Source organism: Nicotiana attenuata, unplaced genomic scaffold (genome assembly GCF_001879085.1).
Source record: "Nicotiana attenuata strain UT unplaced genomic scaffold, NIATTr2, whole genome shotgun sequence".
NCBI lineage: Eukaryota > Viridiplantae > Streptophyta > Magnoliopsida > Solanales > Solanaceae > Nicotiana > Nicotiana attenuata.
This window is the reverse complement of record NW_017670316.1, coordinates 636,764-652,762: the sequence shown is the minus strand read 5'-3', so window position 1 is coordinate 652,762 and position 15,999 is coordinate 636,764.

Here is a 15,999-nt window from a genome sequence, read left to right as displayed (position 1 = left end):
CGGCCCAAACCGATACAGACAGACCCTTCGTAGAGAAATTACAACCTAGTATGCGAGTTTCACAACACGCACGGTCACAGGACTGAGGACTACCATCAGCTACGAGAGGAGGTGGCTCGACTACTCAACAAGGGGCATCTCCGGGAATTTCTCAGCGATCGGGCCAAAAATCAATTTCGACAGAGGGAGGCGACCAAGAAAAATGAGGCAAACAAACCATGACATGTCATCACTATGATCATGGGGGGCGCCGATGCCCCGCAGGAACCGGCAGTGAGAAGAACAAAGATATCCACCAGCAGGGAAAAATAGACTCGGGAATATATCCCAGAAGATGCCCTCACGTTCAGCGAGGAAGACACCGAGGCCCTATCTCAACCCCACAACGACGCCCTGGTAATCTCCTTTCTTATAAATTCATTCAAGATAAAACAGGTACTCGTGGATCCAGGTAGCTCGGCCAATATCATCAGGGCGAAGTTAATAGAACGACTCGAGCTGCTCGGACGAATCGTGCCCGCCACTCGGGTGCTCAACAGTTTCAACATGGCTAGCGAAACAATGAAGGGAGAAATCATCCTCCCGGTTACCGTGGTCGGCACAACCCAAGATGCCAAGTTCCATGTCATCGAGGGAGATATGAGATATAATGCCTTATTCGGACGACCCTGGATACACAGCATGAGAGCAGTACCATCCACCCTCCATCAGGTGATAAAATTCCCGACAAAGGACGGGATCAAGACCGTATACGGGGAATAACACACGTATAGTAAAATGTTTGCTATACACGACGTAGTGCCAGCGCTCACACTTCCACCCCCAAATGAAACCACGAGCAGACCAGGTCTCACCCCAGGTCAAACTTGACAAATCAAAGTGTAAAATTCGCGCCGCACCTCCGCTCCAAGGGAAGTTATAATAGGCTAAGTCCCAAGACGTCTCCTGCGCATATAACTTTAAGGTACAATCATTCCTTTTCTTATGTTATTTTTTCAAATCCGAGATTAACCCTTGCGCAGACACCCAAATTGGAAGCTGCCCAGACGTTAGTACTGCTGCGGAACCCCGAAGCCCCAAAGGCGCACCCGTTGCACTCTTTTCCTTTGAACGAGTTTTTATCCTAAAAAGAAAAAGTTTTTACCGGCAAGGTTTTAAATGAGGAAACGTTTGCAAGCCATCAGGAGGGGAACTACGCGAGATTTTCAGAACAAACCCAGTTGCCGTTGAGAAAGCGAGAAGGCATTCCCCCCGAAAAGCGGCCCGCTCGTGGGCATTTCAGAAAACACCAAACAAGGTTTCCTGTAAGATAAACGATGCATCCAAACACCGGTGTATTTAGGCCTATTGTATCAAACAAATCAAAAAATACTTTTTGGAGGAGGGAACTCCTTCCCAGAATAAAATAACAAATCTTTCCCCTGAAACATCCCGAAAAATGCAAGAACATGTGCCAAAAGCTCAAAACGCCCCAAACGGCCTCCGGGTCGAGGCTGTGAGACCGCAATGTTTTTCAGGCAGGACAAACCCGCAAGCGATCAGCCCTGGCCCGATATAGGTCGGGCCAACACAACAAGGTATATTGCGCCAACGGATCAAAGGACACTTTCCAGCACTCTGTCCTCCGAACGGGGAAATAGCAGTGCATTCCTAGTAGGGATCTCTTTACCAAATGCATCCTGGAATACTCGGAGACTTTATGCCTGCAATAGGGCACTCGCACAACTCCAGGACCGGAACTCCGGGCTCGTAAAGCCCCAAAAACATAGCTCCAAGTCCACAAGAAGCGATCTTCACGCTTAAACAACTTGATGACTTGGAGACTGACGACAATCGCCATACTACATCACCAAAAAAACTGTAAGACCTCAATAGGCATGACAATCTGTGAGGTCTCAATAGGCATGACAAACTGTAAGACCTCAATAGGCATGACAAACTGTAAGACCTCAACAGGCATGAAAATCCCGAAGGTTAGGCTATACGTCGCATTTGTATGAATCCCGAAAGGGCATACCCTCGATGAAGACGCCTAAACTATCACTCAGGATCAAAAATGGCCATGGCCAAATGCACATGACTACGGTCAAAACGGCTGATACAGCCGAAATAACACGACTCGGGGACGCCCGACCGTCGCTAAACAAAAATTGTAGGCCACTACTTCGAATATATTTCGCAAAGAACCGGTTAAAACAGGCTTCCTTCAACAGGCAAACAACGGTCTATGAACCTTCCGAGGTTCCCGAAATATCATCGATAACGACATGAAATTGAGGTTTTTCCAGAACTGACGACGGGTCAGGCAAAAATCTTTCAAAAGACCTCAACGAGCGGAAAACAAGCCTACAAAAAAGCCCACGGGCAAAAACAGCGTAAGATCCACTATCGCCAGCTAAGCAAGCCTACGGGCCATATATCAAAAGTTCTCTACGACCGAAAAGCGTAAGTGCCTTTGTCGCCAGCCAAATTGACAACTTGAGGATTAAAGTGAGCTTGAATCGTAAATTGATTCGGAGACCGAATCCAAAATAGTTAACTAAACAGGCCTACGGGCCATATATCAAAAGGTATCTACGAACGAAAAGCATAAGAGCCATTGTCGCCAGCCAAATTGACAACTTGAGGATTAAAGTGAGCTCGAATCGTAACTCAATTCGGAGACCGGATCCAAAATAGTTAACTAAACAAGCCTACGGGCCATATATCAAAAGGTCTCTACGACCGAAAAGCGTAAGAGCCCTTGTTGCCAGCCAAAACTGACAGCTTAAGGGTCAATTAAAGCTCAAATCGCAACGCGACTTGTAGACTAGACCCTGAATAAGTTAGAACAACCAAACGCCCAAAGGCAAGAAATAAAAGCCATCGTCGCCAATCTAGAAGAGCGCCAATCATGAGGGTAAATTAAGCTCGAGTCAGATCCCGATTCGAAGACTGAACCCGACAGCGAGTAAAACATACAAGCCTTTGGGCAGGTCCGGGATCGAATCGACGCAATAGAAAGTCCAACAAGCGGAAATACAAAAATATACGTTGCGGGGTTCCCCCTCTTATTACTAGGTACTGACGACAAGGCGCAACCCCAACCTGCATAGAATATTCAAAACCGTATATATATAGCAAAGAAGGCAAGTAGCGATCAGTTTGCTTCTTTCCGATAGTCATAGCCCAGCAGTCTCCTCCTCATCATCCTCAGCGTCGGGCAGCGGGAATTAGGCATTGGCGCTCCTATCCTTTGGCCTAATCTCCCTGAAAGATAAAAACCCCTTGCAAGAATCTCCTCAAAGACTTCCCTACGGGATCTGTTCCTCACGCGCTCTCTGCTATTTCAGGCACGATCGAGGATCTTCGGCAAACTCAACTTTGGCGGCATCGGCGCTCCTCGAGTAGGCCACCATTTTCGGCCCCGACCTGGTACCATTTATCACAACCTCTGCTCGAGCATTCGCCCACACCAGCACAAAAAGATTGAAGGGCAGGCTGGTTCGACAAAAAATATGACTCAAGGCATGAAACGGCTAGATAAAACGTAAAGGTTCTGACGCCTGCTCGCATCAGCAAATCACACTCAAATGTCCCCTGGCCTTAATAGATCGGTTCCGAACCCGCGAGGGTCCCGCGAAACATGGAAACCAGTCCGTCGGATCAAAAACAATACAAAAGGAGGTAAAGAAATTCATGACTCCTTTCATTTTTTTTCGATTATACATATATATGTGCCAAAAATGCGCTCTCCGTCTACAAGCATAAGTCTGCAAAAGGCAAAACACAAATGGCAAGATCGACGCTCCAATGGCGGGCATTCTTCGGGGCATCAGCCGTAAATGAGCTGGGCACCACGCCCGACTACCTTCGCTCAAGCTAATTCTTCCAGAAAAACGGTACCCCGGGCATATGTCCCTGCTAGCAAATGCTCCCTTCGAAAGCCCGCTCCGGTGTAAGGCCCCGGAAATTTCGCTAAGTAAAATTAGGATTTCGTGGTGCCAAGTAGGCTGATTATAATATTTTACGTGCTATTAACATGATGGGCATTAATTGGATTTGGTAAATATGTGTATAAGTCTTATGGTAAGTAATTTGGGGTCCAAGGAAAGGCCTAATTCCAAGGCAAATTGGAAAAGTTCATAATTGTCTAAAATTCCAAATGAGTTCGCGCAAGACCTCAATTTGGGCAAGCATATCTAAAGTTATATAAGGTGTTGTATGATGAACAACCAATCAAATTAAAGCTCTTTGAGTCTAGTTTCCGACGCATCAAACCATTCGTCATTTGGAGGTGTATACACAAAGTTATGACCATTTTTGTGTCTCTTCTGTCGCCAGCGCCCTCGGTAGCGCCGGGCGCTAGCCGTGGCGCCAGGAATTTTTGAGCTACTGGAATCAGCGCCACAGGCAGTGCCCAACGCCACCTGTGGCGCCCGAAACATTTTATATACTCATTGTGGGGTTCATTTTTACTTATTCATCTTGGTCGAACTTTGGGGTCTTCTTTCACCCTCTCAAGACCTTCAACTCCCCCAATCTTCAAGGTAAGAAACCTCCATTAACTTGGTGTGAAATTCCATCATTCCTACACTAGTATTGATGAAATCTACTTATAAAACACATAGATCTTCAAGAAATTCCTTGAAGAACTCAAAGGAGGGTTTGCAAGATTTCTTCGAAAAGGTAAATCCTACACCCTTAGACTTACATATATAGATATATTATGGGAATATGAGTATGAATTAAGTATTGTAACTCATGGGATGGTGATTGGAAGCCATAGGTGCCTAACCTGGGTTGTGTTGGTGTTGTAGAGACTGTGAGATGGGTTATTGAGGTATGATTCTTTTGTGTAATAGTATTATGAATACATGCATGCACAAATTAGGTTTGTGGGAAGATTGTTGAACATAAATAAGTAAAGATTGGGTTGGGGAATGAAGGAAATCCTGTAAAAGGAATTTGAAATCAAGATGCTCGTCTAGTATTTGATAAAATGCTCAAATTAGCTGAAACCATGAATGCCTTCCTAATTTGTGTTCAATTTTGTTATGTCTCAAAGTAGATTGGGATTGCTAGAATTTTCGGAATGTCGTAGTAACTTAAGGAAAGCTTAAACGAGGTATGTATGGCTAAAACCGCCTCTTCTTAGAGATTGAGCTCCTTTGGTGTCCATGCAAATGTTGTTAAGACCGAAATTTGATTGATGTGTTGATTGTTACTTCATATGAATTAGTGTTGCAAAATATATACGTAAAGGTGTGTCTCAATGTGTTCAATATGCTATCCTTGGAAATTTATGGATGTGAGAACAATGTGAACCATGTGTTGAAATGCCTAGACTTCAAGTCAAGTTTAAACTGAGATTGTTATGCCAAGTTGTGTGAGAAAACTCGTTATTATTGATCCTCCTAATTGTTCTTATGTGTACCAAATGTATTTGATTGATTGTGTCTAGTTGTTGGTAATGTATAAAGATGTTTGAAATAAATCAAATGACTTTGGGAAATAGAGTGTGGCCAACGTGCCAAGAGCATGAGTTATAATTGTGCCTGGTGATACATATGACATGAGAAAATATGAAATAGATTATGAAATGAGCCTTGACTTCACTTTCCGTAAATGACTTCAACAATAAAGTGGCCTAAATGCTTTGTACTCAATTTATGCCCATAAGTGGCTGTTCGAGATAATGATTTTCTTTATAAGTACCTCCAATGTGATCCGAGTTATTGCATACACCAATGTTTAAATTGTATATTGTCGTGATTGAAAATGAGTAATTCAAGAATAATTTGTGTAATTGCTTGTTTATGACTTGATGTGTGTTTCTATTATGGTTTGGTGTGTCCCCTCCTTTTTGGAAGAACCCTTTGTGTTTGAAGCCCCATTGATAATGAACTTGAGGTGTATTATTTCTGAAATATTCTATATGACCATGATTCGTGTTTCCTCTCATGTGTACTTGACCTCTTGAATTGAATGGCCTGTTGTTGAGATTGATATTGATGTGAAATATGTGAAAAGAACTCGAATTATGAAATATGGCCAAGTGCCAAGTATGATCTAATGATTGTGGCCCCAAGTGCCGATGAATTGATATGTGAAATAAATATTGAAAAGAGATGATTGATGGAAAAGGGAAAACGTCTTGGTAAGACGGCCTAGTCGATCGGGCCGTGATCGGACGTCATGCTGCACACATGGTGGTATTATGCTGATATTGAGATAGTGACAATGAAATTGTAATTGAGGTACACGTCTCAAATAAGACGGCCTAGCCGATCGGGCCGAGATCGGACTCCGTGCTAAGATTCACAGTGGAATATGTATATATATATCGGCACAGAAATCGTGATTGAAATTGGAAGTTGGTTATGATGTCCATATTGTGAACAATGGTATTATGAACAGTGACATTGTGAATTATTGTGAACCATGATGCAAAGTTTTGAAATGTCCCAACCTTGAGGTATGGAAATTACGTGATTGCTATGTGATCCCTTTTATTTGATGATGTGGTGATTGTTTAAAGCTTTTGATTGCTATGTAATCCCTTTTATTTGATGATGTGGTGATTGTTTAAAGCTTTTGTTGAATCCTTATGATTTCTTTGTCCTTGTATGATAGTTCTTTCTATTGAGATGGTGTTTATGATTTCTTTGTCCTTGTATGATAGTTCTTTCTATTGAGATGGCGTTTAGTTATACATACTAGTGCTATTCGATGGCACTAACGTCCCTTTTGCCGGGGGCGCTACGTCTTTAAATGGATGTAGGTGTTTTTATGGCACGCAGTGTTGGTCGCAGCTGGTGCCGCATCATCCTTTCAGCTGACTTAGTGAGCCCACTTCGTTTTGGGGTCCTGTTTCATCTGTTCATCATGTACTTTGTATTTGAGGTATAGCCGGAGCCTTGTTACCAGCATTTCCATATTACATTACTCTTTTATTGTGTTTAGAGGCTCCATAGACAGGTTGTGGGTAGTGTCGGGTATTGGAATTAAAGTAGAAATATTGATGTTTGGCAAAGATGTATAAAACTTGTAATATTTTTGAAAATTATGAATGAAGTTGCTAATGGTAATGAAATGAAAGTTGTTAATGAAATACTTGATAAGTATGATTAATGGAATCCATTTCCTATTTATTCATGAATTAGTTTGGGTAGAATGAAACTTAACAGGCTTGCTCGGTTGGGTTTACTCGGTTGAGCGTCGGTCGTGCTCCTCGGTTTTTGGGGCGTGACATCCGGCCTGGCTCAAATCATCGGTGATAAGTCACCACTCCTTCATCATCCATAGTTTAGCTTAGTGCTATGCCAGTCCGAACACCGGCTGTTCCCAATCCAGACTCTTCGAATAATCAAACTGCAGTTCTATGGCCATATCGACTCGAATCAAAGCTCAAAGATCCAAGACGCGGAGGGATGCGCTAAAACCTGCCACAACGGGAAGCCGACAAGGCCTACTCAACGGCCAAACACCCTCCTGAGTAGCCCTACCCTTGTTGGCTTTAAGGAACAACATTAGGCTCGGACAACGCACTCTCCTCGGAGGCTCGGGCCAACCTCGCCCCAATAAAAGCTCCTTCAGAAGTATGCAGCACATATCTCATCTATCGTCATGCCCGGTTTATGCCGTACCCCGAGCAAGCATCTACCAAGGGCATGATCTGCCAAGCTCCATAAAATTAGCAAGCTCCGTGAATCCCCGGACGGAAGCAACTTCACAAGCGCATAAGAAGAAGGCCGGAACGAGCAAGCACCAATCAAAGGCGACGACCCCCGACACCAAATCCGACCCCAAGGACTTCTGCCATAACGAGACAATGCCAAAAATTAGACCAACAATGTCTCCATCAAATTGGCATATAGCCCCTAGAGGGCTTCGCCATAGGAGGCTGATTTACAAAGGGGGAGGCGTACTTAACAAAAACGCTCGCGCAAAACGGACTCCGGGTAATGACCAGGACGGCCCGAAGCGCAACCGGATCTCCATTCAGAGATCACCTCCAGGAAGTTACCGGCGTTTCGAGACCGCGGATCCTTAGACGAGTCTCTTCTCAAACCATTTAACGAGGACCAAAGTCTTCGATCGCACTTTCGCACGGAGAAAGAGCTCCGACGGCCCGAGGGTGTTGGCCCAAATTAGGCCTATTTGGGGAAGTCACAAAAGGACCCCGCATACAGCCAGTTCGTCAGCATGAGGCCGGATGCAACACTCGTGCCCGAGGCCAGTACCGTAGACGACATAACAGAAACATGCACTCGAAGCCGCCAGAAAATATAAAGGAATGCGGCAAACATCGAAGGAAGAAACCAAGAGAAAGTCTTTTGTATTTGCACAAGTATTCACTTACAACAATCCCCGAGATATCCTTACATACGATTACATTATACACAATAAGAGCGAAGAAATACACGTAATATGCAAGCCTAAGGATCTAGCCTGTTTATGTTGCGCTTCCATTACCACCCCCTCAGGCGTATGACCTCAAAGACAATATCTTCCATGTCCGATCCCCTCGGGGATCTCATCCTAAATCCTCCCAAAATGGAATCTCCAAAAGGAAGGATATAGAAGAGGGAGGCGGAATGTCACGCCCCAAATTCGAAGGACATGACCGGCGCCCGACCGGGTAGCCCCAGTCAAGCGGACCTGGGTGCCTTTCCTAACCCACGTGTTACCCCCGTGTTTTCCTTACTCAATATTCCAAGAATTAGCCATATAATTAGCGTAGAACACCTTTTTGCAAAACATATATACGTACATAATAGTTAATGAAATTACAAATTCTTTGCCCAACACAAGAACATAGATTTACACAAGTTCTTAACCCACATCTATTGTCCCCGGAGCCTCTAAAAGTACAACAGGATATTATAGTATTTGCCGGTAACAAGGCTTCGGCTATACCTTACACAAAAATCAAAATAAAACTCCGGAAACAAGCGGCCTCAGCCACGCAGGGCCCCGAGAGGAAAGGGGCTCACCAAAAAGCTGATGGAGAACGAAGGGGAGCTACGATCGGTGGACTGGAGTACCTGCTACGGATCCACCTACAATCATAACACGAATGTAGCGCCCCCGGCAAAAGGGACGTCAGTACATTTGAATTGTACTGGTATGTATGAACAAACCTTGCTCCAAGTAAACTCGAACCATAAACAAGTATGTAGCAGTAATAAAAACTACAATCAAATCAACAAAAAGGGAACAACTAAGCCGAACAAGTACACAATCTCTCCTGCTTCCTCTTCCACACTTCCACATCAATAATTTCACAATTTATAAGCAAGTATGTAATCGTAATAGAAATAACAATCAAATATACAAAGAAGGAACAATCAAGCCAAACAAGTTTACAATCTCTCCTGTTTTCCCCTTCCACATTTCCACATCAATAATTTCACAATTTGTTCATAATTTCATTTCAATAGTGATTTCGATCACTTTCCACCCTTATTACCTCGGCCACCCTTATCACCAAAACCCACACCTTATTACTTCGTGTTGCGGCGCGCAACCCGATCCCACCAAGAAATCACAATTCACAAACAATACCACAGCAATGACAATTTACAAGGAGAACAACAACAAGTTTCAGGAACAACAATAACAAATCCCAATAACAACGACAACACATCTCAAGGAACAACAACACAACTCACACAGGGTTTATATGACTATCAATGCCATTTCCATCCTTTTCAACAGCCCGTTGTACCATTTAAATCACAACAATAATTTTCCACAACTAGCCACAAAGGATGTTACCACAGTTATCTCAATTTTACCAATCTCGATTCCTTTCCATCATTTATTCCACAGTTCTTACCAGATAACACATTTGCAATCACAACTTGGTTTATTGCCATTTACTTGCACAATCATATCGGACGTCTTAACCAACAACGTTTAAGGCACAATGTTTACATGAATTCACAAATGGTTCACACAAGTAAACACATATTACTAGCAAGAGTTTAACTTCATAAATAACCCACGTAGACAACACGTACCAAATATTGAACACCAAGCAAGGTGATTTTACAAAGATCAAAGTTAGCCATACATACCTGGAGCCGAATTCCCTTTTAACTTCTATTTCCAATTCACTAAATAATCTAGCAACGTCAATCTAGTGCACAATTTAATACACATAACTTAGAATTGGGGTTCACAAATGCTTCTCAAACTTATCTAGGTTATCAGCCCCTTCTTTGTACAAGTCTTTGCTCCCACCCAACTACTCCTACTATTTTAGGTTATAGAAAGGCATGCATGTATGAGTTCAACCATTATTTTCAAGAACCAATGCATGAGACTCCCCCCCCCCCCCTTAGTTTAAACCTGAAATTCAATGAAAAGAGTTAGGGATTTTACCTGCAAGAAAAGGGGGATGAAGATAAGCTTGAAATTTCCCGGCACGGATAGTTTTGAAGAATCAAATTTTGGAGAAGATGACTTTCTCTCTCAAGACCCTCTCTTCCTCTCTCTTATTTTGTGCAGAAGATCGTTAAAGAATGAGGGGGATGGGTGTTTTATTTCAAAGGGGTCGGGTTTTAAAATTTAGAAAAATAGAAGCCCGAGCAAGATCTGCGGTCGCATTCTGCGATCGCAGAACCGAAATGCGGTCTGCAGATTGGACCGAAGAAGTGCCCCCAAAACTCTGAGGAGTCTGTTCGGGTCTGCGACAGGAATGCGGTCCGCATTCCTGTTATGCGGTCGCATTGTGCACCGCATAACTGACCTTCACAAATCCTTGAGGAAATTATGCGACGATTATGCGGTCCGCATATTGGTTATGCGATCGCATAATAGACCGCATTTTCAACATTAATTTTGACAACTCTTCTGTTTCACTCTGCGGTAGGAATGTGGTCCGCATACTAGATCTACGACCGCATTCTGGGCCGCAGAATGGCATTTTTTGGAAAAATTGATTCTTTTGATTTTTACAAGCTTAGATCAATACCAAGGGTCCGAACTGCGGCAAGCTTGCGAGCCGCGAGAATTCTACGCATTCCTAACACATATTCGGAGTCGACACCACAAGATACTAGGTTTTGAGCCAAATTTTTTTTATGGGGCCTCACATACTCCCCTACTTAAAATCATTCGTCCCCGAATGAGGACCTATTTCAATCTTTTCAGTATTTCAAAGACCAGTTGGTTTTGAAAACATGTTACGCAGATTCCTGTACTTTTCACTATTTCCCATATTCTTAGAAAAGTTTTGCCAGAGTTTCCTTTGTAATTTGGACATCTCTACCTGACAGAGGGCCCCCGAAACACAAATTCCAAACACCATAATAGAATTACAACCATCCCTACAACTGTCATACAATTTCCTACCTTAACAATTGCACACATTTGATCACTTGATACGTTTTGCTTATGAATCAGTTATTTCAATGAGTTTCACATAATTTAGCCATTTCAACATACTACATGCATACAAATAATTCATTACTAACATATACAACCATTAATTGATTACTTATCACAAGAGTTCTTTGTAAAATTTTCATTTACCAAAGAGATGTTCACATGACTTAAAACAATCACAACACCTATAAGTCTTGCACAACTAGAGGGACTTCACTAGCATTTAGGAACGAACCAATTTGGACACAATAATAGTTGTTTTAGAGATAGAAAGGCCACATAATTTCTTCTAGACTTGATCAAACAGATGGGGATATTTCTCTTTCATTTCCTTCTCCGCTTCCCATGTAGCTTCCTCAACTTGTTGACTTCGCCACAACACCTTAACTGAGGCAACTTCCTTATTTCTCAACTTACGAACTTGTCTATCAAGAATGGCAACCGGAACTTCCTCATACGACAGCTCTTCATTAACCTTGATAGTCTCGACTGGCACGATAGTGGACGGATCTCCAACTACTTTCTTCAACATAGACACATGGAACACCGGGTGCACTAATGACATTTCAGGAGGCAATTCCAACCTATAGGCCACCTGCCCTACCCTTTGAACGATCCGGTACGGCCCGACGTACCTAGGATTCAACTTACCTTTCTTCCCGAATCGCATGACTCCCTTCATAGGAGATACCCTCAAGAACACCAAATCATCAACTTGAAATTCCAATTCTCTTCGACGAACTTCCGCATAGGATTTCTGGCGACTCAGAGCAGTTTCATCCTTTCCTGAATGACTTTAACTTTCTCCATAGCCTGGTGCACAAGATCCGGTCCTATTAATTCTGCTTCACCCACTTCAAACCATCTGATCGGAGACCTGCACCTCCTTCCGTACAATGCCTCAAATGGGGCCATTTGAATGCTAGCATGAAAGCTGTTATTGTAAGCAAATGAACCTGAGTACCCAAACCTTGCTAAAATTTCTTCCAAAAATTAGCTGTGAACTGGGCCCCTCGATCCGAGATAATAGAAAGTGGAGTGCCATGAAGCCTTACTATCTCCTTGATATACAACTTAGCATATTGTTCTGCAGTATCGGTGGACATGACTGGCAAGAAGTGAGCTGATTTGGTGAGTCGATCCACTATTACCCAAATTGAGTCGAACTTGCGCTGAGTGCGAGGTAATCCTACCATGAAATCCATGTTGATCATCTCCCATTTCCATATTGGTATTTCCATAAGCTGAGTTAACCCACAGGGCCGCTGATGCTCAGCCTTCACTTGCTGACAATTCGGACATTTAGATACAAAGTCCGCCACACCCCTCTTCATACCGTTCCACCAATAGATCTTCCTTGAGGTCATGATACATTTTCGTAGAACCTGGATGCACGGAATACCTGGAATTATGTGCCTCCGCCATTACCCTCTCCCGAAGCTAATCCACATCCGGAACACACAGCCTACCTTGACACCGCAATACACCATCCTCGCTGCCGAGTGAAAATGCCGAAGTCTTGTTACTCAAAACTGCTTCCTTCATTTGAGCCAATGCTGGATCGATAAACTGCTTTTCCTTGACTTCCGCTACGAGTGACGATTCTGCTCCATTATGTACCATAACATTCCCCTCGTCTGATGTCGAAATACAAACCCCTAGACTGGCCAATTGATAAACCTCCGGAGCCAAGGGCCTTTGATCCACTCCCAAATGAGCCAAACTACCCATAGATTTCCGACTGAGAGCGTCGGCCACCACGTTCGCCTTCCCTGGATGGTACAAAATGTTCATATCATAATCCTTGAGTAATTCTAACCACCGTCGCTGCCTTAATTTCAATTCCTTCTGCTTGAACAAATACTGGAGACTCTTGTGGTCTGAGAACACATCCACATAGACCCCATAAAGATAATGCCGCCATATTTTCAAAGCAAACACAACTGCCGCAAGCTCAAAATCATGTGTCGGATAATTTTTCTCGTGATTCTTGAGCTGCCTCGAAGCATACGCTATAACTTTCCCATGTTGCATCAACACAAACCCCAAACCAACCCTGGAGGCATCGCAATAAACCACAAATCCTTCCGTGCCTTCTGGCAAGGTAAATATTGGTGCCGAGGTTAACCTTGACTTCAGTTCCTGAAAACTTTTCTCACAAGCGTCGGACCATTGAAACTCAACTGCTTTCTGCGTCAACTTAGTCAATGGGGAGGCGAGGGCAGAGAATCCCTCCACAAACCTCCGATAATACCCTGCTAAACCCAAGAAGCTACGAATCTCCGTCGGCGTCGTGGGTCTAGGCCAATCTTTTACTGCTGCAATCTTCTGGGGTCTACCTGAATCCCTTCACTAGAAACAACATGACCCAAAAAGGCAACGGACTCCAACAAAAACTCACATTTTTAAAATTTAGCATACAACTGGTGCTGATGAACAGTCTGCAGAACTGCCCTGAGGTGACCGGCATGATCCTCTCGGCTCCGCGAATAAACAAGGATGTCGTCAATAAAAACAATCACGAAGGAGTCTACAAATGGCTTGAAGACACGATTTATAAGATCCATAAAAGGCTGCCGGGGCGTTGGTTAGCCCAAAAGACATGACCAAGAATTCAAAGTTACTATAGCGAGTTCTGAAAGAGGTCTTGGGAATATCCTGCTCCCTAATCTTCAATTGGTGATACCCGGACCGTAGATCAATTTTGGAGAAGAACCTTGCACCTTGCAATTGGTCGAACAAATCATCTATTCGAGGCAGAGGATATTTATTCTTGATGGTGACTTTGTTGAGTTGCCGATAATCAATACACATCCGGAGCGACCCATCCTTCTTCCTGACAAAGAGAACCGGAGCACCCCACGGCGACACACTCGGCCGTATGAACCCCTTTTCTAATAAATCCTTCAGCTGCTCCTTTAACTCCCTTAACTCCGCTGGAGCCATTCTGTATGGTGGAATAGATATTGGCTGCGTATATGGCAATACATCAATCCCGATATCAATCTCCCTATCTGGCGGAATCCCTAGAAGCTCGTCCGGAAACACTTCGAGAAACTCATTCACGACTGGCACGGACTCGGGGGTAGACACTCCTGAAGTGGTGTCCGCCACCCTGACCAAATGATAGATACATCCCTTCTTAATCATCTTTGAAGCCTTAAGGTAGGAAATAAACCTACCCTTCGGCACCACATCATTCCCTTTCCACTCGATAACCGGCTCATTAGGGAACTCGAGTCTCATGACTCTCGTTCGGCAGTCAAGTTTAGCAAAGCACGTATAAAGCCAGTCCATCCCCATAATCACATCAAAATCCACCATTCCAAGCTCGATAAGATCGGCCGTGGTAACGCGACCACATACCGTGACAACACAATTCCTATAAACTCGCGCGGCTGTAATAGAATCACCAACCGGAGTCGATACAGAGAACGGCTCATGAAGCTGTTCGGGTTCTATCCAAAAGCTTGAAGCAATGAATGGGGTGACATAAGACAAAGAGGACCCCGTATCAATAAGAGCATAACAATCAAGGGCCTGAACAGACAAGATACCTGTAACCACATCTGGAGAAGCCTCTGCATTCTGACGACCACTCAAAGCGTAGAACCGGCTGGGTCCACCTCTACCACGAGCTCCACCCCTAACTGTACCACGTCCTGCTGGGGCTGGAGGATGCCCAGATGATGTGGCGACTGAAGAACCGGACGACTGAGCAGATCCCCTACCCATGCCCTGACTGGGCACACGACAGTCTCGCTGAATATGACCTCTCACCCCGCATCTGAAACACACCGGGATATCCAAGTAGCAAGCCTCTGTATGAAATCTCCCACACTTGGGGCATGGAGCCCTCCCCTGCTGCTGTGATCTCCCTCCTGAACGACCGGACTGATGGGGTCTCCTACCGTCTGAACCTGGTCTCATGCGGCTGTTCTGCTGATAACTGTGCAGAGATGATGGTGCGCTCGCTGAGGACTGAGCATATGACTGGGACGGCCCTGATGACCCTCTTCCTTGAGTTGATCTCCCTGAGTGACCTGTTGATCGGGCCCTGTTGCTATTCTCCCTTTCCGCCCGAATCTTGAACTTCCTAGCCTCTGTGGCCTGAGCGAATCCCACAATCTTTCCATAGTTCATATCCGAGTGTAAGGCCGCTGTAGCAGCCTCATTTACTACCAAGGGACTAAGGCCCTGAACAAATCGCCGAACTCTAGCTGCCATGGTCGACACTAACTGAGGAGCATACTTGGACAATCTCACGAACTCCATGTGGTATTCCCAAACACTCATACTGCCCTGCTTGAGGGTCTCAAACTCCGTGGCATGGGCTGCTATTGTCTCAGCAGGCAAGAACTGGTCCATGAACGCATCTACAAACTCATCCCATCCGGCCGGAGGTCCTCCCTCCCCACGGGAGTCCTCCCACATCTCGAACCATGAATACGTTGCTCCCCTCAACCTGTATGATGCCAATTCAACTCCCTCTGTCTCTGAAGCTTTCATCACTCGGAGGGTCTTATACATTTCATCAAGAAATTCCTGCGGATCGGCCTCTGGGTCTGTGCCTGAGAACTCTGGAGGGGCTAACCGCAAAAGCTGGTTAACTCTGGAGCTGGT